This window comes from Ischnura elegans, chromosome 10, assembly GCF_921293095.1.
Source record: "Ischnura elegans chromosome 10, ioIscEleg1.1, whole genome shotgun sequence".
Classification (NCBI taxonomy): Eukaryota; Metazoa; Arthropoda; class Insecta; order Odonata; family Coenagrionidae; genus Ischnura; species Ischnura elegans.
In genome coordinates this window covers 18690362-18717640 of record NC_060255.1, presented here as the reverse complement: position 1 = coordinate 18717640, position 27279 = coordinate 18690362, and the positions used below count along the sequence as shown (strand labels likewise).

The 27279-nt window shown below is 37.2% G+C and overlaps 1 protein-coding gene and 1 long non-coding RNA gene across 7 annotated transcripts in view; both read left to right on the top strand.

Moving 5' to 3' along the window:
• The window catches only part of LOC124167260 (small conductance calcium-activated potassium channel protein), a 671763-nt gene that overhangs the window by 383459 nt on the left and 261025 nt on the right, over positions 1 to 27279 (top strand). The window lies entirely within an intron of this gene.
• LOC124167261 lies at positions 2884 to 3773 on the top strand. The gene is made up of 3 exons (XR_006866646.1): positions 2884 to 3106; positions 3211 to 3317; positions 3401 to 3773. It is a non-coding gene; the product is annotated as an uncharacterized LOC124167261 (long non-coding RNA).

Genomic DNA, 27279 nt, shown 5'->3' with positions numbered 1-27279 from the left:
CACGCACGTCTTCATTGTCTTCTTTCGCGTTGTGTTCGTCCGGATGGAGTCCTGATGATCTTCTTCTCCTGGGTGGTTGACCCCGTGTCCTTCTTCTATTACTCTTCCACGGTTTGAAGTGGGGGGGCACAGTGTTTGGGTGAGGTTTGTGTATAAAGGCTTGGTAGAAAATTAAAAAATCTTTGGATTTCAACGATTTTTCGGGATCAACGGGGACGGTTGGAAATCTAGGGTCCAACCTCTCATGTGTGGGGTAAGGGGTCGGCATAGAATGGTTTTTATCTCTTCATAGATAAAAATTCTATTTTATGTGTGTCCCGGTTCTTAATAATTTTATAGCCAGTAATTGGTGAGGGAGATTAAAATAGATTTTCATTCCTCAGGGGAGTTTTCAGATTTTTTAGTTTTTGTATTTAAATGATTTTAAGGGTGTCTAATTTTTTCTGGTTTTTTTCGAAGTGGAGAAAGTCAAAATTAAATTTATAGTGATAAATACCATTCTTCGTCGATCCCTATTTAAGCCAAGATTGTATTCGCCGAGTCAATGCGCCTATTATGTTATATTGCGTTAGCTGGATGTTTATCATCCTATTTTGAAAGCAAGAATAATTTTTTATAATAATAATTTGCCCTCGAATAATTTAAGGGCGGAAGAAATACTTTGTCATACTTCTACTCTATTCAGTATTATTCTCTCTCATTTCTTCTAAGGACTATATTGCTAATGACTTCGTTCGAATTCAGGCGCCCATCTGCTAAAAAATGCAGATCGTACAATTCAAAGCGGTACGGTAACGTGTCTTTTTCGCAAAAAAATGCACATTTAGGAATTGGATTGGTAAATTGCATAGAAGAGAGCCTGAGGTATTTTTAAAAGGAGGAATGGAATCCATCCTTGCCATTTTTAGCGTTCTTTCATCACCACCTGGATACCATTGTGAGTGTTGTTGATGGTTCATATCTTTCTGTTCAACTTGAAATGGATTCTTTCAAATATTTTCTGTTTAGCATTTTTAATGCTCTCTGTATTCCTATCTTCCCCTCCTACTCTGGAAATCTCCAATCTAAGTGACGGAGCGAATCTTCACTGCCGAGGAAATCATTCACAGAGCTCTAAACTCAATTCCGGATTGAAATTCAATAATATTGTACAGAATTTACCCTTGCTCACATATAATTTTAGCAATATAGTACAAACTGGTGGTGATTAACGTTTGCGATTTATGCGCAATGATAAGTTGAGAGTTGGTAGCCGATGTGTCAGAAAATTCATCCTATATGCGCTTGGTGTGACAAAAAGTATTGGTGAGACAGTGGCCTTGTTATCTTATGAATTACTTTTAAGGAAGACAATGTGGAAAAATGCATCCGTTTTCGCACCACGGATTTGGCAATTATTAAAATTCGAATCTGCATGAATCAGTTTTCTTTTATAATTCATTCCGCGACGTTTACATTTTCCTTGGTGATGTCATGAATCACAATATCCATCCGAATTTTTGCCAACAAGTGTATCTACAAGTACCTAATCAGTAACTCGAATTACGTGACGAAGTAATCTTTGACAAATTCGTTCCTTTTGCATTGCGTAAAGTAGGGGACTTTAAAATAAGTAGTTTTATTACACCTTTAACAGTTATCTGGACTAATTGCAATTAGTCATGCTTTAAAAAGAGCCGATGGAAGTATTTGAAGGTACACGCGAATATTCAAAGTCCTTGAAAAGTGCAAAAAAATCGGTTCATTGGATTTGTATCAATTTATGAACAGAGTCCTTTTTACTCCGCTAGCATTTCCAGTCAGTTTAATTGGATAACTTTAACGGCACGTATTCGTGACATCGGAGTTCTGCTCCTAGTTCGGGAAAATTATTTTATGCCTATCGTGAATTTCATTTGTATCGCATCTCTTCGCTTTTAAAACTTCTTTTGTTCAGTTCCAACACCTATATTTCGATCCTTAATCAACCAAAGTACAAGCGTTATCATTTGGTGCTGATTTGAGTATGGTTCAATTCATAAATGCCCATTTTTATGAATAGTAAAGCTGTTTCTTCTTAATTGCGGCACATCAAAAGACTCAGAGATAAAGGCGGTAGGTAGCCATTTATCATGTCCCGTTCATACCTCTGTAGATACCTCTATAACAGCCAATGGGCATTCACACCACCGTGGTAACATGGTTCTACCCTCGAAGGACGAATTTTTAATAGTCCTCTGAATATATGTGATCAATGGCTCAAAAAATCCATTGCACTGTAATTAAATTCTTTTATTTGGTGTTAAAAAATAAGTGAATTTATTTGCAGCGGCTAGCAAGTGGAGGTGATTTTCATGAAATATAAGTGCAGTGTGCAGTGTAACGGAATTTCTTTACACTGGTTCTTATATACAGACGATTTTTTAAAATTTGCACCCGGAGGCATCTCTGTATCACCACGGTTGTGTATATGAACGATGGATGTTACTATGGTCGTATGAACTGGGCATATGAGTACTATTGGCTATGCGATGCTGATTTTTTTAGGACACGACCGCTAGAGGTCTCCTCCGATGGAGGTTTTGCATATATTGTCTCAAAAAATGAAGTTAACATGATTATTTGCGCATTCGAAAACTCTCCATGCATTATTTCCTTCCAATTTAATATTCACGAAGAAGGATAAGTATTATATATCAATAAATCTATTTATAATTATTTTCTTACCTAATTAAACGATTTCCCGATTATAATTCGGAAGTTGGGGCTTCAATTTTGGCTTCGAATTTTGATTAATGCGATTAATTAAACCATTGTGTACGCCCTTGTCTGTGTTTCCTCCGAGTATAGGTTAAAGCATCAAGCATTGAACTTTATTATTTTCCATAGCAACAATATTGAAATAAATATCCGACGGGAGATAAACAAAAGTAACATTAAGTTATGAAGCGTACCTCACAAATAGCTGAGAATTATAACAAGTATAAGAATTTTGGAGAGAAAAGAGGGTATATCATCATTCCCGTGGTAGCATTGTGTGTATTGAAATTGGCGGAGATGTTATACGAAGGAGCAGGAAGTGAGGAGCAGGCGAGAATAATTGCTCCTAATGAAAAGAAAGATTAAGGTGGGTACCAGAATTTTATTAGGATTACAGTCGGTGATGGAAACAAATGCTTTTCCGCCAATATAAGCCTATATTTTTCGTGATTCGAAATGTCTGAATTCCAGAGTACCTTCCTTCTTATTTAACTATTTGAAGAATCCATAGGCCGCCGTGTGGAAATTACCAAATGGAGCCAAATTAATTAGCATAACGCTATATAAAATGGAACCGAGTGAGTTTTGCTCATATTCGCTGATTTATTTTCAACTTCTTTTAAATTGCAGCGTACTTACTCTCCTTTCTATTAAAATAAAGGTAAATGTTGAATGGATAACAAAAGAGTGAATCAAGAGAGGCTCTCAGACAATGTTTGTATACCACTTAGGCAGCTAAATTTTAACTCGGACATCATGCCTATGGCATCAATGTGTAACTCACCATTTTCAAGCCAATGAATCATAATTTCGGGAAAATAAATGTCTTCAGCCGCTAATTTAAGCACTATGGACCATTAGATAATGATCCTCGGAGGGTAAGCCCATGGAGACAATGAAGTAAATGGAAGTTTGAAATTATTTCACGATAAGCCCGCGCAGAGACCAGTAAGGCGGCTGGATCTGGAAAATGATAATTAGATTTCTTCAGCGTAAGTTGTACCAAATTTTATTGAAATAAAAAATGAATCGTATTAATGGCAAAGTGGAGTGATTTCGAAAAAATATATGGGATGCATGGAGTGGTCCATCTTAGGCCACCATCGAACAAAAGCGCAATTTTGAAGGAATATTTAATCCATGTGGCAATGCAATTGTCAATGATCAATCGTTGCGAGAAATCAGGTGACGCAAACGGTGACATTTTTAAAGAACAAAAGTATAGAATTTGTGTCATTTAAATATTATTAGATACTTTCTCGTGACTTTGTATGACGTGGAACTTGGATGGAGGTTACTGTTAATACCTGCCGTATAAATCAATGATGTTGAAATAAGGTAAGCTGACAAGGGTTGATTTTGATGGTAAGCATGTACAGTAAAAGGAGTTTTGCACTGCATTTGCTAATTTATTTAGCATAAAAGCTACAAAAATACACTTTCTTCCGATTGAGTGTCTGGATCTTTCTGGACAAACCTGATTTTCCTGGCGTATTTGTTTTCAGGGGTTTCCTAATTGAATGTTAGAAAAGAATATCTAACAAGTGCACTCACTACCTCGTCGAAGACTTTTGCTTCGATATTATCGCTTATTACAGTGCTAACTTACTTGTTTAATTTGTAAATTAACTTAAGTCATGTTAAACTGGAAATTTTTATTATTTTTGAAGCAAAAAATGACTTTAAGCTTTTATAACGAGACATTGGTTTTTCTAATGTAGGTATTGAGGAAAAATGGACTTAAAATTACCTAGCCTTTTCAACAGTTTTCAAACATACATTCTGGCAGCTTTGGCCTCAAAAATGACGAAACCACGCTACGGTTGCAAATACTAGTACATCATAGCCGAATATAAACAGCATGTATGTTGTATTTCTGAATAAGACGCTTCAACATGCCAAATTCTTACGGATATGTAGCGGTTTTTTCGCGGCTCTATCAGCAAAACAGAAATAACAATGCGTTAATAAAATTTTTATCAAATTTTTAATATTTTTAAATGCTTATAAGTTCAAATGATTCAGGCATGATATAGTGGAAATTAGAAATATTTAAATGAAAGGCAGGTGCACTTTTCCACAAATATTTAATGCGTACAATGTGTTTCAAATAGAGCCATCATCTGGTATATCTAGAACGCATTAAATGGTAGTAGAAAGGTTCAACTACCTTTCGTGTCCATTTTTAAATGCGATTCATCATTGAGGTAACAAAAAAATAGAGGATTAATTGAAGTTATTAGTGTTCACCCACATCTACATAGCACCCCGTAGGCCACCTAAAAAGGCGTAGGACAGGGGGTGTTAGCACATATAAAAGCAAATGATCAAATAAAATTACGACTAGTATTAATTGAAGTCCTTTATGGTTCGGAGGAAAAACGAATTCCCATATCTATCCGTTCGGAAAAATACCTCTTTTAATATATCGCTTCTGTCGGACCTGGAAATGTAGTGGGACCTTTATATGATGTTCTCCTTGTCGCTCCTAAAGATATATATTCTCAATTGTTCAAGCAATCAAAGCGTGTTCAAGTATTATCCTTTCCAACGTGGTGGTATGCCTTCTTGAGATCACTCTCTATCGCTCTTCCTTCACTATGAGTGTCTCTTATTTTTTCTTCAGAGCAGTAGCCTATCAGTCATTAAGGGCCACCCTAGTGAGTAATTTAGCCTCCGAAGCAGTCATCAGCGTTGGCAACTCTCCACGGAGCCACCCTTTCGTCTCCTTGAGCCTATCTTCCCTTCCTCCATTATTATGGTCCCCCACTGGTGGTGGTGGGCTACAGAAGTTTGGGTCTTACGCGATGAGGGAGGAAACGAGTGGTGCTTGTCGTTTGGGAATAAATGGCCAAATTAATGCAAATATCCCGTGACCCCAAGGCCTTGCATCCGTCCGCCTAAATCTCCCGTTCAGGTCATTACTTATTTCCCTCTGCGCTCCAATTTCTTCGCTCGCATATTTTTTGCCATTTACCCTCGTGAATTTGGACGGCGTATGCCTGTTGTTTGCCTTTCTCAACTGCCGTACATTTTTTTCAACTGTTTTCTGTTTTACCCCTTAGAATATTGATATTTTCGTCCGGGAGTCACTGTAATTTTCTTGATTCATGCAAGTTCAACTTATTCCTAAAATATCTTAACGGCCTGAGGACAATAGCAGAGTTTGCCATTAAAACGGCGGCTTTGAGAGAACAGTTCACTTGGTGGGAATTCCGCGAATAATTCATCCACATTGTACGCCAGGAAAACATCAAATCTCATATAATATGTAATGTCAACGTAGCACAACAAATTGTAATTCTACAAGCCGTTGCTTAGTTAGGAACTTACGGAAAACATCGAGTGACCTTTTTGTCCAAAACTCCAAAATTAGTCTGGTTATTTCCCGTTGTGTGCCTGTGAAATGATCGTACATAAAATGATTTGAAAGTTGATGCCTGTGGAGTTTTCGCTTGTTTGTAGCTAAATATAACCAAGTTCCTCGGATGCATTTCAGTTTTTCAGGTAACCCACATAGTTTTTCCATCCTGGTGGTGTCATTTTATTTCGGGCCAACTGAACAGCGTTCATCGCATTCTACCTCGGCAGTCATTATTTTCTCGCATTCTTGCTGCAAATTTCTGATTTCTTTCTTTTTTAGCCTTAACTTTTCATGGGCTTTAATATTGGCGTTTGATTGTAGGACGCGGTTCAGTTACCTCAAAAATTTAAACTATTTGTTTTTGGCGAGGGTGAATCGATTTATTCTAGTAACAAACAATTTCACTGATTGTAAGTTTCCAAAGAAAAATAAAAGCAAAGAGCACTATTCAATGCTCAGCTCTGGGAATGCATAAAGAGGAGGTGATCGACTCTCTCCGCTTCAACTATCCAGTGCAATGGCTTGGTGATAAACGTATTCTCATTACTGACACCACTGATGCAGGTGGCGACATCTACCGCTCCACTTAAGCGTTTTGTAAAGAGGTACTATTATCCAATACAAGTTTTCACTTTGTGCTGTACAATATTTCACTCACTTTTCTTTTGATGCCCTTCGTTTTCTCCTCAGTTACTCACACAGGGGTTCAACCAGAAGGTTAGTTTGATTAGGTGAGGGTAGAGGTCACCCCGAACTAAGCCACAGGCGTGCAAACTTCACACATTCAGTGTAGGTTATCTCCCTGGGCCACCTTGCACTTCGATGATTTTCGTCTTGGGGTGTCCCAAGCTTCAACCGGGATTTGAACCAGGGACGCCTTGATCATAAGCCAACCACACTATCCACAAGGCTACCGAGCTCACATTTTTTTTACGCTACGTGTAGCATATTTATATACCTGATCTTTGATCCGAGATGCGTTTTTTTCACAACCGACATTCTGGGTCCATAGGGCCTCGTAGGTTAGATTGATACTCCATTTTCCAATATTTCACTTCCTTTAATATTGTTCTTGTGATATTCATAGGCTTATATGCCTTAGTCCGGGATGCGTTTTACCCTCACCCAACCAAGCCGACAGTTGATTCAAAAGATTCACGTCGCTTGGATATTTTTTCATCATTTCTCGGCAGCACTAAGCCATTCTCTGTCCAATAGACAATATTCTCCGTCCCCAAGTTGGCCGCGTGCCTGTGATATCTTGGAAATGTGGAGAGGTAGGAGATTTTTTCGCCCCACGCAATTTCGTCTCCACTCCACTCCACTGCCGAGAGAATTCTTAATCCTCTTTTTTTCTCGCTTCGCTCCCTTCGCGTGGCCAGGGGCACGTACTCACATCAGGGCCGGCTCCGCCGTAAAAAGGTGGAGCGGGCGGGCGTTCGTGTGGCCCTTCCTGGATTGCGCCATTCGCCACTGGCGTGCGCCATCTGAATACGGCGGACTTTTTACGGACCTTGGTTTTTTTTTCTTTTTTTTTGGCTCGGAGGTGCTGGCCAACCCAATTCCGTTCGGTGAGCCGCTCCAATCTGGTCCTGAGTGAAGATGAACTCGTCGTGCCCGAAATTTTATTCCTTGAGGTCCACTTGGAATTTTTGAGTAGTGTATACGGTTAAATCCCATTGTGAAAAAGTTTCGCTTTTCGGCTTCCAATCGTTGATACTTTAAAAAGTAGATATTGTCTCAGTTAAATCAACTAGTTAACTCAATATCGCCTTTTTGAAGTAAATCATTCTCAGTCAACGTTTTGGAATTTAATGAATTCCATCTTCGGGACCACATTGAAAGAAACATATGTGGGTATCACACATATCTCACAGCAAATTTAACAAAATCTATATAACTTTAAGGGGTATAGTTACCTTTTAATTAATCATATGGCTACATCTTACTTATGGTACATGGTTTTGGGAACCAACCCAATATGATTAGCCTTTAATCACCCTAACGAACGACCTGCACTGAAACCCACTTTCCAATGGGTTACCAAGATGAAATTTTCAGGATAACTCAAAAACCAGGTGACAATGCCATATTCAAACACTTTAATGATAATTTTAACTGTATCTCGATTGTTATTCAAAATTTAAAATCATTTATAGAGATTCGCACAGAAAATGGCCACCAAAATCCGTTGGTGGCGCTGCGATCATTTAAAGGAATGAGAATGGGTGCTTTCCATTCATTGACACACGTCGACACAAGTCGACTTGTGTCGCGGTTTTCGTGTTCCATTCTGTCTGTGTCGCCGACTGTTGTGACACAAGTCAACAAACGGTAACGCACAGAAATTGGAGAGTTGTAAACAGTTACCGCGAGTCGACACAAGTCGACGCGTGAGTTGCATGAATGGAAAGCACCCAATGACAGAGATTCATAGCAAAAAATTTGTTTACTTTCCGATATCCTAAAACTATGACATATGCCTGGCCTACACTAGTAACGTAAGTGACTACTTAAGTTGGCTCTCTATTTAAGGTGGTAGTGTAGGTGTCACCAGCTTCCTTTAAGTACACCTCCACTTAAGTCACTCAGTACCCATACTTTAATTGCGTAGGCAACTGTTTCCGCACGGTTGAAGCTTTTCAAGTGTTGTAAATGGCACATAAATCCCACCCCTGGTCTTATCCCGTTGGTTATAAGTTGTGCTGTATTCCACGATGTGGCAATTGAGAGTTCTATTTCGTTAGTTAACTTCTAGTGTTGGGGTTATTAAATCGACGAATTTATTTTGTGGAGTTTCTCATCTTATTGTTGGTTTTATTTGCGTGAAAACTAATTGCTATGCCTGTTGCTCTCGGTGAAACCCGTTTTATAAAACTTAGAAACGTTTTAAGGAATTTTTAGACTGACAATGATACGACGGCAGAGGATCCGATGAAAAAGTTAATTTTCCATGGTGTCATAATCGAAAATAACGTAAACAAATGCACTCAGTAACATCCCACACACTGCTATTGAAACCATTGCATAGGGCTTCAATTTTAGTCCCAGTTATACCGAGGGGGATAATATATGGCGATTTAATTGGACGAGGGTGGAATTAAAGGTTAAAATTTAACATCAATGGTTTTAATAAATGAGTGGAATTTGACTAACAATAAGTGTTTTCGTTTACGTTATGAATATGTAATTCCACGAAGTCAAGCTTATTAATTCTAAATCCCTCTGGCTCCATCACCTCTCGCCAAATAGCTTTTGCCTAGGGACTGAAATCGGTCTTTCCTTTTAACCTTATAAATCCAAAATGGTTAATTCACGGAGTTTGGACGTTTATTTCAAATAACCGTGGCTTTGGATCACAGTATCATCAATTGCTCTCCTAGATCTTCATCTGTCAACATAACTGTTTCCCGATATAGACAATCACGACGCTGAAGTCGACTTAAAGCTCAAATGTAGCTACCGCACCACATTTAAGATTATATTTAAGAGAAGTCACTTAAGTTAAGTCTGTAGTGTAGACAAGGCAATACAGTGAAGTACAGTTAATTACATTATAATTGATGTTAAATATGAGTTGAGTGTTATCGGCCAAGATGCGCCCTAAGTTTTTCGTTGTATATGAAGCAAATTATTTAGAAACTTGTCAAAAAAATGTTAGGCTCTTACAATATTTACTGTATTCTTTTCCGGTTCGCGATAAAACTCTATTTTTTATTCTTTTTATTTTGTATTATTTTATTTTTACGAGTTTCTACTGGTTAATGCCTATTCATGTAACCATAAAGCATTGGTGTGTTAACCGATAATGCACTTTTGAGAACCAACGCGCTATACTTTCGCTGTTCATTCCGTACCAACCCTTTGACCACATCCTCCCCCGAAGCCTCGCCCATGTCCACCCTGATAATCTCGTTCTCACAGTCCTTCGAGGATTGGAAGACTCCGTGTATCGGCCTCGACCAATCCCATGAGCCCTTATTCCGCCTCAGTGCTAAATCCCCGCTGCCCACTCACGCTCCCTGATATCCTGATTCGCGCTATCTTCCTCTCGCATTCTCATCCGGCTTTTTTCCTTGGCGAGGTGGAGAATATCTGTGAGCACATTCTTGGGCTGAATCCTTTGCCTCGAAGTTAGAATAGCATGCGTGAGAATTGAAGGCATAGTTCTTTAAATATTCATCGTATTTTCTCCATTTTTCTTTATTAACAACCAATTTTTTTATTGATTATATATTTGTAAAAAACATTTTGTTGTGGAGAAAACTGAGTGGAGAGCTGCGTCAAACCATGGTGATGATGATGATGGTGATGATGATGAAAAAAACATTGTTGTAGCCCTCTATCATTTTCATGTATCAAAATTGTACACTCATTTTTATTTGAAGCCCTGTTGATGGTTTATAAATAAACGAAAGCGTTGTAAAAACTTACATTTCAATTTTGAGACCTACACTCCATGAATGAAATTTAATATGATTATCTTATTCATTGACGATTTTTGACAGCTATAAATTGAATTTGTCGCTGTTTCGAAATAAAATGCTTGAAAATGAAATGTGGTGAAAATCAGAAGTAATGCGGAATATATTAGTATGGATAGAAGTTGAATGGAAGTAGAGTGTTTTAAACATTCATCATACTCGGCTATGAGAAGCGTAGAGGAAAAAAAATGTGTCACATAACTATGCGTATTGAAACGAAATATTTCAGGAAATGCGGTTAACAAATGAAATTTAAGGAAATTAAGTAGCCAAAAAGGAAAGGCGAAGTATTACAAAAGATTCTCAGCTAAGTATATTCTTAAATTCTCAAGACATTCGGAAATCTTAATTGTAAATCAAATGTTCGCAATTGAGGAGAATCAAGAAACAAAATAACAATGTAGGTTAATAGAAAACCTTAAATCAGTACAAGCAATAACATGATAAAGTACTGAAAAAACAAATATCAGTTAAGAAATCAATTAGCTAGGATAATTAAATATTGAAAATTGAATATGTATTTCGTAGAAACTACCTTTCATCACTATATTCGTAATGTCGATGTAAAAGTTCCCGATGCGCAAGAATTTTTCAAACTCTGTGCGTTTTTCTCCAAGTTAACTCAGAATTCACCACAAATTTCCCCATTCTCTCAGTTCAGTCATGCTTACATTAGTCCCATTCCTCTTCATTTCATCTATTTCATAAATAATATTTCATTTTTATCTTTCCCTTCCTCTATTCTCTGCCCTAAATCGCGACTTTTAGTATATCGTTGCCCCTTATATGAGTAACCAACTCTATGAATGGTCATATTTGGGATATCAGTATATTCAAATCGGCTAGCTAGAAAATCCTCATGACGGAGCAGCTGCGGTTAAAACGCCATATGCATTCCTCGCTCTGCTGTATTGGGGCAATGCTATGATGAAATTTCGTCATTATTTCGGTAAATTCTCATTAAAGCTCACAATCAGTTGCTCTAAACTTTCCGCTGGGAAAGCTGGTCAAGTCAGAGCGATTCATTTGTTGCGAATCTGGGGAACTTCGCTTACAAGAGATAAGGAAAATATGTAAATGTGATGGAAGACTTACTAGGTTTGGCGTGCCAAGTTGCCATTCCTAATGGAACGCTGGATAATCTCAACTTGAATTTTTTACTCGCTACTCCAACTGTGGCGTAATATAATTCCTTATTATGGTAGCATAGTAAAATTACTAGCAGAGTCTTTGAATCTAAATGGAGCCACAACAGTCACCCCATCGCTCCGTTAATTCAATCGTAAACAATAATTATACAAATATAAGGTTAATAATTTATTATAGTATTTTGTGGTAGACAATAATTATACAAATAAGCGATTAATAATTTTTATAGTATTTATAGTATTTTGTGTTATACAATGAATACACGATTAAGAATTTTTATGGTATTTTGAGGTTTGAGGTATGCGTGCTTGGTATTTTTCTAGTTTTATCCTTGTAGAATGAAGCTTAGCTTATAGCCCTCGCATTGAGATTTTGTCCTCTTTATTCATATACCGATTCTCGGGATATTTAGAGGAATGTTCAAGATCCTTAAAATGTGTTTCATAGATATCTAAATTCTCATTTTTGAATGAATTGTATCCACACCTATCGATAGCATCCATTGACTTAACAGCTGTGGATGAATAGAGTCCGGTACAAATTTGAACAAAGTCGACGTATTAAAATCAGTTCACTGTATCTTAATATTATCCCCAAGTATACACCTACCTACATAAAGCATAAACATATAATCTTTGCGTTCACTGGAACGTTTTAGGTTGTTGCCGCTAGGCTCCTGCTTTCACGAAACATACGCCTCGACCATTCATATTGTATACGAGTCGATTCAATGCTAGTTTATGTTACATTATCTAATTTCATTGAGTCCGTTCGTAAACGTGAATATACTTAGGACTATCATGTAATAATGACCTTATGTACCATCATATTTTATTCAATTTCACATTTTTCTTTTTCTCATCGGCGTTGAAATTTGCATTTTTACAACGGTGAAACTTACTTTTTTCACATAATTTGTTTATGCACTGAGCCTCTTGGTTTGTTTAGCGATTAAAGCGTGCTCAGGCTTTACGATTATTTTCCTGCGGCTAGCCTCGCCTTATTGCTCGCGACAGCGTTAGCATTTTATAAGTTGCACCTTCTTTGGCAGGATTTTTTTATCCTGGTGCCACGGCATAAGATTATTGTAACCTCGAGAATAAGCGTGCGTTTTCAAAGTTATTCAGGGAATGCACGCTTCCATTTACAGAGAGAAGGATACGATAAAACGTTTTTCGCTCGAAAAATACTATGTGCATTAAGTTCCAACCTTAAGAGCCCTTCGTAACCCCTTTTTCCACTTCCCCTTTAAGAAATGCGCTCTCTAGGATATCCTTCTCATACGTTCTTTCTTATTCTGCGTTTCAAATATCTTTCCACTGTGCCTTTACCGAACATCTTTATCTGATTTATATCGCTTGCCTTCGTTCCGTATATGCCTTTCCTTCCATTATCTTCCCCGACTACAAATTTTATTCTCTCATGTACATTTTTCTCTTGCTCCCTTTGTATTCCGTATTATTCCACCGAAGCAAGAATTCCACCTCTTGCTGCAGCTACGCTACTTTTCCTTCAACTGTTTCTTTTCTTTTTTTCAGTTATTCCGCTCATATTTTTCGCACGCGTAAATCGCTTTGCTTTTTTTTTCGTCCAAGTTTCTCCGGGTATTTATGGTCGTAAAAAGTCTTGCCCCCTCGCTTTTCGGTATATCTTGAAACTTTCTCTCTTCGTTTTGCCATGTCTCTTTCCCAGGGGATTCTCGAAAGAAAAGCAGGGAGTGAGTAAGCTTTCTTGTTTCATTCTTATTTCGTTTCCCACACTCACTCCTCGCGCCGTTCTCTCTTACATTTCCATAGAAGTTTCTTTAATGGAGAAAATTCTCTCTGATTTTCTTTCCGTGTGACATGAAGATGAAGGAAAGAAAACGAGGGAGGAGGAAATTCACCTCACAATTGCACCACAACACCTCTCTTACCTAACTGTTATGACTCACATATTTAATTGGAGCTCTTTTTTGTCCGTATTTTGGTTTGTTCTTGAATAAAAATCATCACAAAATATCTTCCTTCTCTTCCAATTGATTTATATATGCATTAAATATCTAGTATATTTCGTCAGTTTGGGTGATTTAAAAATCATTCCGTGATATCAAAAAAAAATATGTGATAATTAAATATATTCAATCATGAATAAATTTCTGTATACTTACGTTTTCTTGTTATTTTAGGATTTATGTTGGTGATCATAATTATCATATATTATAATAGTAATCTATGTGCACTGATGTCATTTAAACAGTTGAATATCGTTTTCATGTTGTACTTGTTGACTATAAAGGCCTCATTTGGTGGTTTCTAGGGATATCATGCTAATATTTTAAAAGTCCTATTATTATGTTTAATGAATAAATATAAACTTTATTCCACTTACATAATTGCTTCCTACTTTATTCTGATGTTGGAAGATTCATCCAATTAGCAAAAAAAATATGCCATTGCAATAAATTGTGAGATAATTATCCCGCTTAAAATTAAATAAATTTGTTGAATAAGATATGTTATATAGGTATCGCAAACGATATATAGACGCAATTTTCTGATAAATTAGCATTTTTTGTCGAATTGTTTTGTTTTTAATCAGCACCATTATGCTGTGATAGCTATTCCGCAAAAAAAGGATTCATCGGAAAAAAATATGAAAAAGTAGCGCTGAGATTTCCGTTGCTTAGGTTGTAGCAGTTTTTGACCCATATATTTATGTGTTTGCTATCCGTGGAGTCCAACGCTGAATTATCTCATGACCGGACCTCGAAAGGCGACAAAGCGTGGATTTGAGGTCGCATTCTGTCCTTATCTGTGGTGGTCATGAAGTGCTTCGAGGTTTTTGTGACGACGGCGGTAGAGTTTTCATCCGCAAATGTAAAGCCTAAGTGCGCCGGAGGATTTTGCGTGGCTGTAAAGATACCAGACTCCAACGCCTGCGTGTCACCATCGCTAACATCTCCATACCTAATCAGTGCTATGAGTCTCCTTCAGGAAGTCCTTCCCGCTGTTTTCAAACGAAAATTCCGATTTACATAGTTCGCCGGTCGGTATTTTGTAAAATGTGGGAAAATATCAGTTTCGGTTTAACAATTCCGGAACTTATGACAGCACAGAGAAACTAAAATATCTTAGCATCAAGAGTGTTTATTAAACATCAAGGTTATTCATGTAAGAGTGTTAATTATTGCTTTTTGAAAAATATTCAAATCAGTGAGCAATAACAACAAAATAGAAATAATTTTAGCAAAAAAATAGATACTTAAATTTCTCATTGCTTGAGCCGTGAAAAAATACTGGAGGGGGGGGAAGTGTTTAGTCGTCTTAAGTATCAGAAGTTGAAGGACCAATATGCATCACCTGTTTTTTTAGAAAAAAAATTGAAACATATTTATTGGTGTAGGACTTATGCCCTCTGAGAGCAAAAACAATTTACTGCACAAACATCATAGAGTAAATATAAACATGGAATAAATGGAAACGTAGAATCATGAAATGGACTCACTTATTCGCTATGAGCGATAAATCAACAGGATAATGCAGCATAAGAGTTCCATTAAACAACGTTAAAAAAACATATCACACAATGTTCCCAAAAGTTATAATTAGTTCTTTTATAATAACTATAAGTAACATTACATGGCATCAATTGCCCAGAATTAATCACAGAGGGCAGAACCAATGAGGAATAAGTTAAAGAAACAGGTTGAAGTGACATGATGATAGGAACAAAAAATCAAATAAATATAGAAGATGTACATTTTTCTTCATTTCACCAATAAGTTATAATTAGGCAGTAAGCAATGAACTATATTATTTTGCCTCAAATTATTTCAAAAACCGAATATTTTTTCACTTCATCTTTACTTCATCGTTTTCGGAATTTAATTTCTCTCTTCTCCTTTACTTCTTCTTGATTCGTCTCAAAAGGAGCAGTCCTACGTCTCGCCTTTTGCCCGCATCCCGACTGCACACTCAAACCGCTTATCTCTTCTCTTACGCATGGCGGTATTCTTTTATCCCCTTCTTCCGCCACTGGATAGACTACGCTACGTCGCCGCAGGAACACTACGTGGGTATCTTTCCATCTCCACCGAGCGGCACATTCACGTTGGAACACGCCTGGTTAGCCTCCGGAAGCTCTCTCGCCATGAAAAGGGTGCCTCCGTAGAATTTTCGCGGGATTTGTCCCGCAATCCTATCTGTGTTCTGAGTTTCACCTGGTCGTCGGTTAACCTTATTATCAATAATCTTTATTTTAAATCTTTTATTTTAAGGACTAAAATTCAAGTGGCGCGGTTTTATACGCTCATGATATTCATATAGCCACTCATTTCCTTGACACTTTTCTAGGCATTCTTTTCTAAACCTCCTTTGATCATTTCTTATCTTTGCGAATTTTATCGCGCCCCGCTAATCTACTCCGTTCAACTAACCCTCCTTACGCTTGGCATATCTTGATTTTCCGCGTCCGTTTCAAACCTTTTGGAACCAACTGCTCATTGTTGAGTCCGCGCCGACTTCGACTAACGCTGTCGCTAGCTCATTCCGCTTATGACGTTAAAAATTAGCATCTTTATGGCACTCCTTTGTAACGTACAATCAGTAAATGCAAAGGAAAACAAAAACTCTCCTCTGCTAGTCTGAGTTTTGTGATACATTGGCGCTACGTTTTTTTATAGGACTTAGCACCCTACTTCACGTTAAAACCGCCTTATGTGGTAAAGGGGGTGAAAATAAAGCCACCAAATTTATTAATCTGAAAAAAAATATTTAAATTGTTAAAGGAAGGTCAAAGTTAGTTAGCCTCACAGCAATTATTTTTAAGTATCAGGTGACAATTTGTGAAAAATATGACTTATTCGCATAAACAGCTTGTTTTGAGTTTCCATAATCATACTTTACTAGGTTTCAGGTAATTAATCTTCATAATCAATTTAATAATGTCAGTTTGATATGTATCATATAAAATGGTGAAGCATGTCATTAATTATCTAGAATAAATGACGTCTTATTTGCTATGAAATTGTTGATCCTCAACTCTAACCCACGAGAGTTTAATCATTGAGGAAAATTACAAAGCCACGAAGAAGAAGGAAATTTAATACCTGTATGGATGTACACAGAAAGCTAGAGAAGAGTGATGTTTGACTTCTTCGCATTTGGCCGAAATAAAAGATGTTTCATTTCTAAAATTACCTCTCATCCCAGACTATATTATTGGGAACAAGAGTTGCTGTAATAATCCAGGGCAATGTTTGGCTTTCAGAGGTATTTAAATCTCCTGGATAGCTTTTATTTCCATAAATTTACTGCGGCGAATATAAATGAAAAAAATACTAGTCCAGTCTTGTTTTGTGGTGAATATATTTTTATATTTACACCCAAATGAAAAAAATATTTTGTGGTCAAATGGCTTAAAAAATTAACTCAGTGCTGGGTTTTTACTCTTTTATTTTCTAATCTGTTAGTTATTAATAGCCCTTTTATTTACTCTGAAGCTGAAAATTAGTTGGACCCTTGTCCTAGCAATCATATCGCCTCTTAAGAATTTAAACCCGTATGGTACAATTTTATTTCCAAAAAAAACAATTATCGATACAATAAGTCATTGCATTGATACCCGATATTGCTCAATATTGAGGATAGAATGTAGTGGAGTTGAATCCGACCCAGAAGGTTCCACTTGGTCATAGAATTTTTCCAAGCGAGTAAGAAAGTGGAGAATCAATCAAAAGAAAAATAAATTTGAAAGAAGGAAATGAAAACTAATATTTATTAAAGTGTACCGGGACTAGCCACGGTTATAACTTTTTACGGAGTCACCCGCAATGCACAAATAGTGCGAAAAATCCACAGAGGAAGAGGTCCCGGTCAAGGCGAATGATTTTTCCTCTGTGGATTTTTCGCATTAAAACTAATATTGCCTGGTTGACGTTTAAAGCACATATGATAAGTCAAATATTACTGAATTCAATAGAAGCAATGTAGCAACGAGCTGGTCCCTCGTCAATAACAAACTCTTCTGAGTATCTCAGAAAGTACATGCTTCCTTGCATTGATGCTAGTTTTATGTGTCATCACACTCAAAACCAATCATGCTCATAACCTCGGTATTATGTTTGATTAAGGATATGGCCTGCAGATAAACCGAACATTATATGGGTATAGATTGAGCTCGTTTGATATGAAGTCATGTTATTTCCATTACCGCTGAATCATATTTAGAACACCACATAACCCTTGGGTTTTTATGGACATCGTGTATCATTATACGACAACGCATGGCTCCCTTATCCCCTTGTTTGAAAAGTTTCCATTCCTATTACCTCTGTCGATATTTTCGAAATAAGCGCCAGCATTCCAGATTTTTAGACTACTATCCTCAGGTTGTTATTGTAATGGCACAAAAAGTGGAACCGAATCGCCTATTTGGTTTTATAACTCCCTTGGGCGATAAAAATAAATTTATTTTTGGAACTGCTGCTACGACCCCAGCCGAAGAACAAGGCTATATGGGGATAAAGGCTGTATTTTAGAACAACGTCGATGTAAAATTGGCTTCTTCTGGAAAATTTTAGCGAGTTTAGGGTTGAAGTGATGATTTCTTGAGATATAAAAGTATATTTAGTTTTCTAAAACAGATTATTCAGGCCCAAAAGTGTTATTATCCATCGATCCTTTGGTTGATTCAACCTGTGTTACATACGAGGTGTGTTCAAAAAATAGCGACAATTTTAGTTATTTTATATTTATTTATTCGTATACTTTAATATTGTCGCTTTCAAAATAGTTCCATTAGAAATTCGTGAGATCAAACTTTCATAACCATTGCTTACGTTCTTTCCGCATTTTCATCGATTGTTTACTCGCGTTCGTTATCTTCAGTGTCTTCACGGCCATCTTTGAAAAGCTTGCACCACATGTAATTTATAGCTATACCCATAGCAGACTCATGATTGCCATTTTTTAACATTTCACGCACTTTGTTGCAATTTATTTGCAGATAATTCTTTGCTTTGCAATCACTCTTTGATCCAATTATGTTAACATGAACGAAAATCGACGAGCTCATAAAAACACGTCTAACCTTAGCGCCTGCCACAGACAGTGTAAGCAATGAAAGCAAGTGAACATTTTGTCATAATTCAGAGGCATTTATACCAGCATAATAAAAACTGTACCATTCGACTCTCCAAACCCACCTAAATTAAAAATAAATCCCTTTATTTTCTGAATACACCTCGCATTGTAGAGGTCACCTTTACAGGCAAACTTTTTCCTCGAGCTACCAACCGAGAATAAGGAATAATCTTGCGTTTTTTTCTTACACCTACAGATGTCCTTTAACCTGCAATCATGAGTTCTTTAACGAAATAAATCCAGTAGGCAATAAAATGTGAGCCATAATGAGAATTAATGCTCTTATTAGTCAACGCTGTGCTTCTTTAAGAGAAATGACATAGGAAGTTTCGATTCAGAGAGTATCAATGTTTCTCATACTCTTGGATTATTACTAGTAAGGGCAAATAATGCCACCGACTGGGAATACGGTTTTATTTTTCTCATAACATCTTACACGTTTACTTTAATGTTCCTGGTTCGTAACAGGGGTTCAAAACACAGATAGGCATAGTGCTGTAATGACGTGATTTGTTTAAATTTTCTCTGCATCTGTTTAAATGGCAATGGCGAATTCCTTATTTACCATGGTGAAATTGGTTGTTTGCTTACAGAGGCACCCTGAAATTTTTAAACAATCATTCCTTTACTTAGGTATAAATATTGGAACTCTCAATTTCAGTTCTTTTTATTCACCTTTATTAATAATGAAAGCTCTCCAATCAACGATCAAAGTGCTTAATTCGCCTATGATTGGTCACCAGGTACCTCACCGTGATTTTTATATCGTATAATTGTGTTTTAAAGAAAAACCTACCCTTACTATTCGAAATTAAAATATTCTTCTTGACTCTATTTGAATTCTTTTGGGAATTCATCTAGTAATACGGTCTGGCTTATTCTGAGGCTGAAGGCAATCATTGGCTGTTCGCAAGCGTTAACATTTTGCAGAGCATTCCACATGCTGAAACGGAAAGGCACGTTAAAAATGCTGGGAATGCACAATTTTTTAAAGCGCAAGATTCAGAGCCGCGATATTGATTTACACTTAGCATCGTGATGCATTTAAAAGCTCCGCTCCGCAAACGCTTACGGGACTGGGACAGCGATGTTTAGCTGTGCAATTAGGACTTTTTCGTTCGCGAGAAAGTTCGCGCTAAGGAATTTTTTCAGGGCATTTCCTTCCGCTCAGCTGCCTAAGTGTGTCCTGCCCGCGCACGAGATGGAATTTAATGGATGAATAATGGAGGCATTTTTTAAATTACGAGAAGAAAAGAGCGTTCAGTTTGCGGGGATAAAATTAATGAATGAGGGATTGCGACTGCGGTGTAGCGAGATATAATCCGCAGTGCAATTTTATGTGGTGCTAATTACATATAATTTGGGATTCATTATTCAACTTCGAACGATTCAGTGCAATGTGATATTTTACAGATGGCAACATTCTGCATTCATTCGAAGTCATTGAATACATAGCAAGGCTTCTTTTAAATGTGCGATATAAAGTCTGCAAAATGGAAGGAGTTGGTATTCATTGCAAGATGATTTATATTTTTCTGATAGCTTCATTGACACTAAAACACAATGAGTGGTAATTTAGTTGTTGCATTTGAATCCCACTCGCGATGTAAGGTAACGACATTGTTTCAAAATGCCCTTTTTCCATATGCCCTTTGCCCTTAAGGCGATATGGTTTTCTTTTTAGTGGTAATTTTCTGCGCCTGATGTAAATTGCCTTTTAATATTAATTTAAATCATTTCATTTTAGAGAAAAATACTATGGCATTCAATCAGTTCTGTTTCCAGATTGAACCTCCGACACCAGGCTTCGGTTTGACTATTTTCTCTTTTATTTCGGCAAGGAAAGAAGGTAAATGGATGAATAATAGAGTGATTCTTCGACGCTGGCGATGAAGACGACGATGATGAATGATGAGAAATAGGTGGGATTGTGGAGAGAATGTGGAAGGGAATGAGATTGCGAATCGGCTGGAGCTGTTTTGAACGGCATCGTCGTTAATGGAACGACTCCGTGAGGCTTTGGTCGCAATCTAGGTTTATGGAGCGAGGATATTAAAGCCTTCTGCTGCTGCTGTTCCTCTCCGGGGGCTTTGAGGCTGGCTTTTAGGGGAATGCCTTCTGTAGATGAAGAAGAACGTTCACGCAGGCGCTAGAAGGTCACGGTTAGGGTTGTCGAATTCCTCGATATCGACTGCCATAGTCCCCTGATATCTAAATTTTCATGCTACCTCGCAAGCCGCCTCAACGATAATAAATCCATTTATAGTTGTAGGAGTTTGAGCTCCTGTCAAACAGAGTATTAAATTGCAAAGTGTGACGCATGGATAACAAAGGAATCATGCAACAATGTGAAAAAACTGTATTTCTTCTTCTAACACTAAATTAACATTAGCTTATCCATAAATAAATCAATTAACTCAGTTGACAATAGACATAGAGGTAACATAGGAACCATAAAACAATACGAAAAAACTGAAGTTCTCCTTCAAGCACCAAATAGAAATTAAACGTATCTATAAGTCAATAAATCAATTGACAATAGACATAGGAGTAGCAGAGAAACCATAAAACGATATTAAAAAATGAATTTCTCCTTCAAACACCAAATAAACAGTAAACGTATTCATAATCAAATAAATAAATCAACGCAGTTTACAATAGACATTGTGGCAACAAAAGAATCACAAAACAATATGAAAAACCTGAGTTAATTCTTCTAACAATAAATAGGCGTATGGCAGGGTGGTTTTTGGATGGTGAACGAGCATGCAGGCGCTAGAAGATCACGGTTAGGGTTGTCAGATTCCTCGATATAGACTGCGATATTTCTCTGATAAATCTACGTCAGCATACTATCGTTCTAGCTGCCTCTATAAGCGTGTAGCGAGGGGTCTAAGGGTATCAGCCGTTAAGAAAAAGATGCTCCAACGAAGTTCCACCTAGCATTTTCTTAAGTCTTTCTTTGTTCGGGGAAACAACGAATACATATACTTATCCGCTGGGCAAAACATCTCCCTTAATTTATAGTTTCTGTCGGACCTTTAAATGTAGTGGGATTCTGATATGATGTTCCCCGTATCGCTCTTAAAGATTCTCGGAATCTCGGATTCTCAATTTCTCTAGCAGTCTAAGCCTGGTATCGAATGTCGTATATAGTCGTGGTATAGAATGTGATATTCCAATCATGGTATTTGCACCACTTATGAGTCTATTCCTTAAATTTATTACATCGTCTTACGATGCTCATTTGAAGTCCTTGTCGTTCCGAATGAAACATGTCTATGTATTTGGATAAATTGTTATATTCCGAACCTTTGGTCAAAATAGGAGGTCGGTTCCGGCTGTTTGATTGTTGAGCTGTTTTCCAATGTCACAAAATGATGCCCCTTGAAGTGATTTTTCAATCTTGGGCCAAAAAAAAAAGTAGAATAGACCCGACTCAAGTTTATAAGGAGGTTAAGAGCCACAGAAATGTTTTTATTGAAAAAAAAACTTGTTGGTTAAGTTCGACATTGATCCGACGCATTTTGAGACAGCACTGAAAACACCTTTCCCACAAAAAAAAATCCTCTTCGGCCAATGAAGCAACTCTGCCGTGTTCAAACTTGTTCTGGCTGTCACATGTTTACATCCGTTCTCTACGTATTTCTCGTCCCCCAGTGTTGCCACATAGAATACAAGACATTCAGTCCTATTACTTGATTTACACACCTCGCATTTTGTACGCCGTCTAAGGTTATTCTTTTATTAAATTAAGTCGAGTTATAAAGCTTATTTCAATTTCATATTCCATGAAATAAATCTTATGAACGTTAGATACTCAAAAGGCAGATTTATCAGTGTAACCATTTATTCCATTGAGCGAACGGCTTATGAAATATGTGCAAAGACATGGTGTAAGACCTTTAACGACCATTATTTTCCGGTAAAATGAAAATATGCATGATCTAATGAGCAATACTGCTCACTGTGATCTTTTAAGGATATTTTTGTCTGATTAATATGGTAAGAACATATGTCCAACTCAACCGACATAGATATGGTATCTTATCAGGTATTTATTAGATACTAGGTTGTGCGCTATTTAACGAAAATATTATCCTGGAATTAGTAAAAGTATCAATTGAAACAGGAAATAGCTTTTTTAGTTGAGTAAAAAGCTAATAATTTTCTACAAATCTTCAACTACCAATGCTTCAGAGAATTAGATATTGGAGGGTTGAAGGGAAATTGTTTTATTTGGGCCATGGCCAGAGTTGGCAACAGATGAATGAGGGTAGTCATCATGATGCTACGAGTCGAAAGCGCATTTTGCTAGTTTGCATTTTAAGAATCATTTCAATTTACCGATGTATATCGATTCCGTAAAATAAAGTTGAATGACGTACAACGCAAATCAAATCGAATAACACAATGAATAGCACAGCTTTAATCCTTCACCAGCAGTACTCATATGACATTAGAATTCATACATTTTTTTATTATAGGTGACTTTCTGTTTCTTACTTATTTATTAGATTGGTACATTTTTTATTCATGTATGTAAATCAAATGCTGCCACCAGGGAATTGCATACTTGCAGCAATATGTAATAATAATAATAATGTACATTTTACTGACTCATACTTTTTCCCAGTAATGTTACTATAACTATAAAAGATCATGATTTTTTGCATTTAAATTCTGGGGTAGTCGAACCCGAGGCGAATAGGACTCTCACGCCAATACTCCCATGAGTAAATGTTAATAATATCAAAGTGGACTTTTCCTCCGTGGGGGAAAGAGGCACCGGCTGGTGCCATTTTTACCTCCTCTAGTTTTCCTTTCGAGGGCGAGATGCGAGCGCAGTGCGCACGCTTATTTCGTGCCTCTTTTGTTTTCATCTCTTCGCACCGATCGATTTCCTCTCTCTCTTTGCCTCTCCTCCCCTGCGCTCCTCATCCCTTCCTCCGAGCATGTTCAACTCACGGCTAGAGACCAATTTTTACCGCAATGGCGAATGAATATCGGCTACCTTTCGGCATATTTGAAGACAAGGGGAGTTCGTAGGAGAGGCCCAATTCCATCTCAGAGTAGTTTGATTTCTGTTGCCATTTCGGTCGCAGTTTAATCTGTTTTCAAATTTCATGATTCAATGCTTTACCGGCGAATAATTTGGGTAAACTCTTTTCGGGATTCCCACCGGGTTAAATTCTCCATATTAGCCAACGTTTCGATCTCCAACTCGGGGCTCACCCTCAAGGCTCATGAATGTCGTTTTATTTCGTTTTCAAAAATGTCCGCGCGGTGATGAGTGCATCGTGATCCACATTTTTTCAATAGTTTGCAGTATAGCGTTTGTAATTGCGAAGAATAGCTTTGAAAAGTTATGGATTCGATGGATCACATCATCAGGAATATAGAGTTCGGTTTACAACCCTAATGATACCTTATTTCTCCGTAGAACTGGGATCACTTTGTTCAAGAGGTCTGCATAGAGGAGGGCCTATTGCATTCCATGGAAAAATCATTTCTGTTGCCACTTCGGTCGCATTTTAATCGGGTTTCAACAATGTCTGAGGCAGGGTGATGAGTGCAATGCGATTCACTTTTTTCCAATAAATTGGAGAATGATGTTTGTAATTACAACTAATAGCATTGAAACATAGTGATTTGGATAGACGAATTCATCATGTGTACAGACTGTCCCACAGGCCTCGTGCCATTTTTGACCTCTAATTTTAGTAACTTTGCATCGAGAAATATTCATGAAAATTGGCATACTTAATGGGGAAAAGTCCTAGGTTTTGTTGAGTGTAAGCAACATTTTACAATTTTGACCTTTTGACCTCACTATGAGGGTCCAAACCAAAAATATTTGAACTTGTCTTATGGGGTTTCAATGTTTAAAAAAATCGAGATGGAAAAAACTCTGAATTACATAGACCAAGATGTCAATTCTTAGGTTTCCGGGTGCAAGAAAACCGAAAATAACATTTTTCACGAAAACTAAAAAAAATGTATAATTTTGGTTAACACCCCTAATTCTACCACATTTCCCCGTGAATCTCGAATCAATTTGTCCATCAGCCACTCGAGTGCCGACTTCCGTAAACCCATTTAAATGCGCGGTGGTTGACAAAACATTCAGAGGCCGAATTGAGGATCCTCTTTTGTAATATTCGTGTTTGAATATGTCATGGTATTGGAAGGAGGCAACCGACACCCTATGGTCATTTGTTCCACGGGAGGGGAAATATAGAAAGGCGGGAGAGAAACCCGGCGTCGCTGTTTACCTGCTCTGCACAAAAGCCTCTAAAAGGGCCGTAGTTTAGCTTGCCATCCTCTGGCCAGAAGTGTTCCCTCACGCGCTATTTGATATCAATTAGATAGAGTAGATTTTTAATTAAAACGAGATTAAACGTAATGCTGGTCTGAGGGCGGAATCTTGTGGCCGAACATCAGGTTAGGCAAATGTAGTGCTGTGATCGTTTGTTACAGTTGTGTAAGTATTTAGATAAATATTATTGTACGCACTGAAAGAGGGAGGACAGACATTTCCTTCAAAATAATTAATGATTTATAATCATTTTCAGAGTCACCTATAGGTTTGCCCTTTCCTTCATTAGCATTAAAAGTTCATCAATTAGGCTAGGGTGTGGGAGAACGATTAAATGAATATTTTTAAAAGGAGAAGAGAAGAAAAATAATGAGGAGTATTATTGTCCCAGTCGTAAAAGCACGGAGATCCTCGTGGAGATCATTAGCATTTGAATATCTCCCTGTATTAGTTGGCAAGCCAGCGGATAGCTATTTCTTGGGGTATAACTTTGTGGAGCTCTGGTTTGAAGATAATCGCACCTCAAGGATTTACAGCTTGGAATTACCGAAGCCAAATTAGAAACGAAGTCTTGAGTCCTAGGCTCAGCGCTCAACCCACTAACGCGTCAAACCCCATGATATTTTACGGAGCATCATTCAAAATTTGAATATTTTTTGTTTTATTTCCTTCTCTTTGCAGATAAATACTTGATTCGTCTAAGTTCCTCTTGGAATCCAACAACCTGCTATTTAATTGTTAATTCCATGAATTTTATCTTTCTTTCCTGTAGCCCTTTACTCTAAGTGTAATTATAATATTAACTATTCCATTATTTAGCTCTGTCGGACCTACTTGATGTAGGTATTCTGTATTTTTTTGCTTTGTATTTTTCTATATTTGTTATTCTTTTATCTGTATATTTTGCCACCATAACGGCGATAAAACGTGTGCGTTGAATCCTTTCATTATCATATTTGCAAATTGTTTATTCAGCAGTGTGTAACATATCGATGGCTAATTTCTAACAACACGTATCTCAAATTCGGACAGTTTGAAACAGGCATCTTAAACAAAACGTAATAACATTAAAAAAATAAAATTCAAGCAGAAAACAACTCTTTGTTTGCAAATGAATGCTTCTTTTTCAATTTTATGAACTTTTGGTTATTAATTTCAGTGTGCAAGTAACAAATATCAATCGTTTTTTTTTTTGCTGCCCTGAAAATCTGCTATATTTGAGATACGTGTTGTTAGAACTTAGCCATCGATATATCCTTTATCGCCGCGGAATCAATTTTTTCTTAGTTAATGATGCAACACGGTCAAGCAACAGCCTCTTATTACTAGAAGACTTCCTCTAGTGGCATCCATATCCCAAAATATCGGTCATTGTGAAAACTCCCTTAGGAACTTAATCTTGAGCATGAGAAACGCAGCAGCGAAGGAGAAATGAGATCCGCTTGAGCACGTGCTCAGAACGCTATCAAGATTTTTCGTTCATTTTTGAGCTCTAACGGGCACGTATATCACACTCGAGTCTCCTTTGGGATACTATAGTGAGCAACACCTAAAGGAGGCAGTGATGATAGATTAGAGATATTGGTGGGATCAACACATTCCTTCTCGTCCTCACAAATCATTGGCTGAGGCATTATTTTGAATAAATATCCCTAAAGATTCAGAAGACGAGTACCTCTACCCAAATAGCTGTTTATGGATGACGTATTATTCTATTAAAACTTGCAGTAATATATGGACATTTTCAGGACGTTCAAAGTAGTCCTTCATCAGCCAATGTCCAATTAGGATTATTTAAAAGTATATTTAATGTCTCTTCTCCATTTTATTTAACTCTAATTTCATATCTCAAATTAAGTTAAAGTAATAATACGATTCACATATTCTTTGGTAGCTGTACGCGATAAAATTAAGACTATGCACGTGCAAAATATAGTGGCATGAGAGATTTTTGCAATTATATATGCTAATCTCGTATTCTTCGTATGATAAATGCCAAATGCAGCCGATACCTGCCCATGTGATCATAAATACGATATGCGAAGCCTTGAGGAACCCAGTTTTTTACTTTAAAATCCAGGTACGAATCGTTGCTAACCT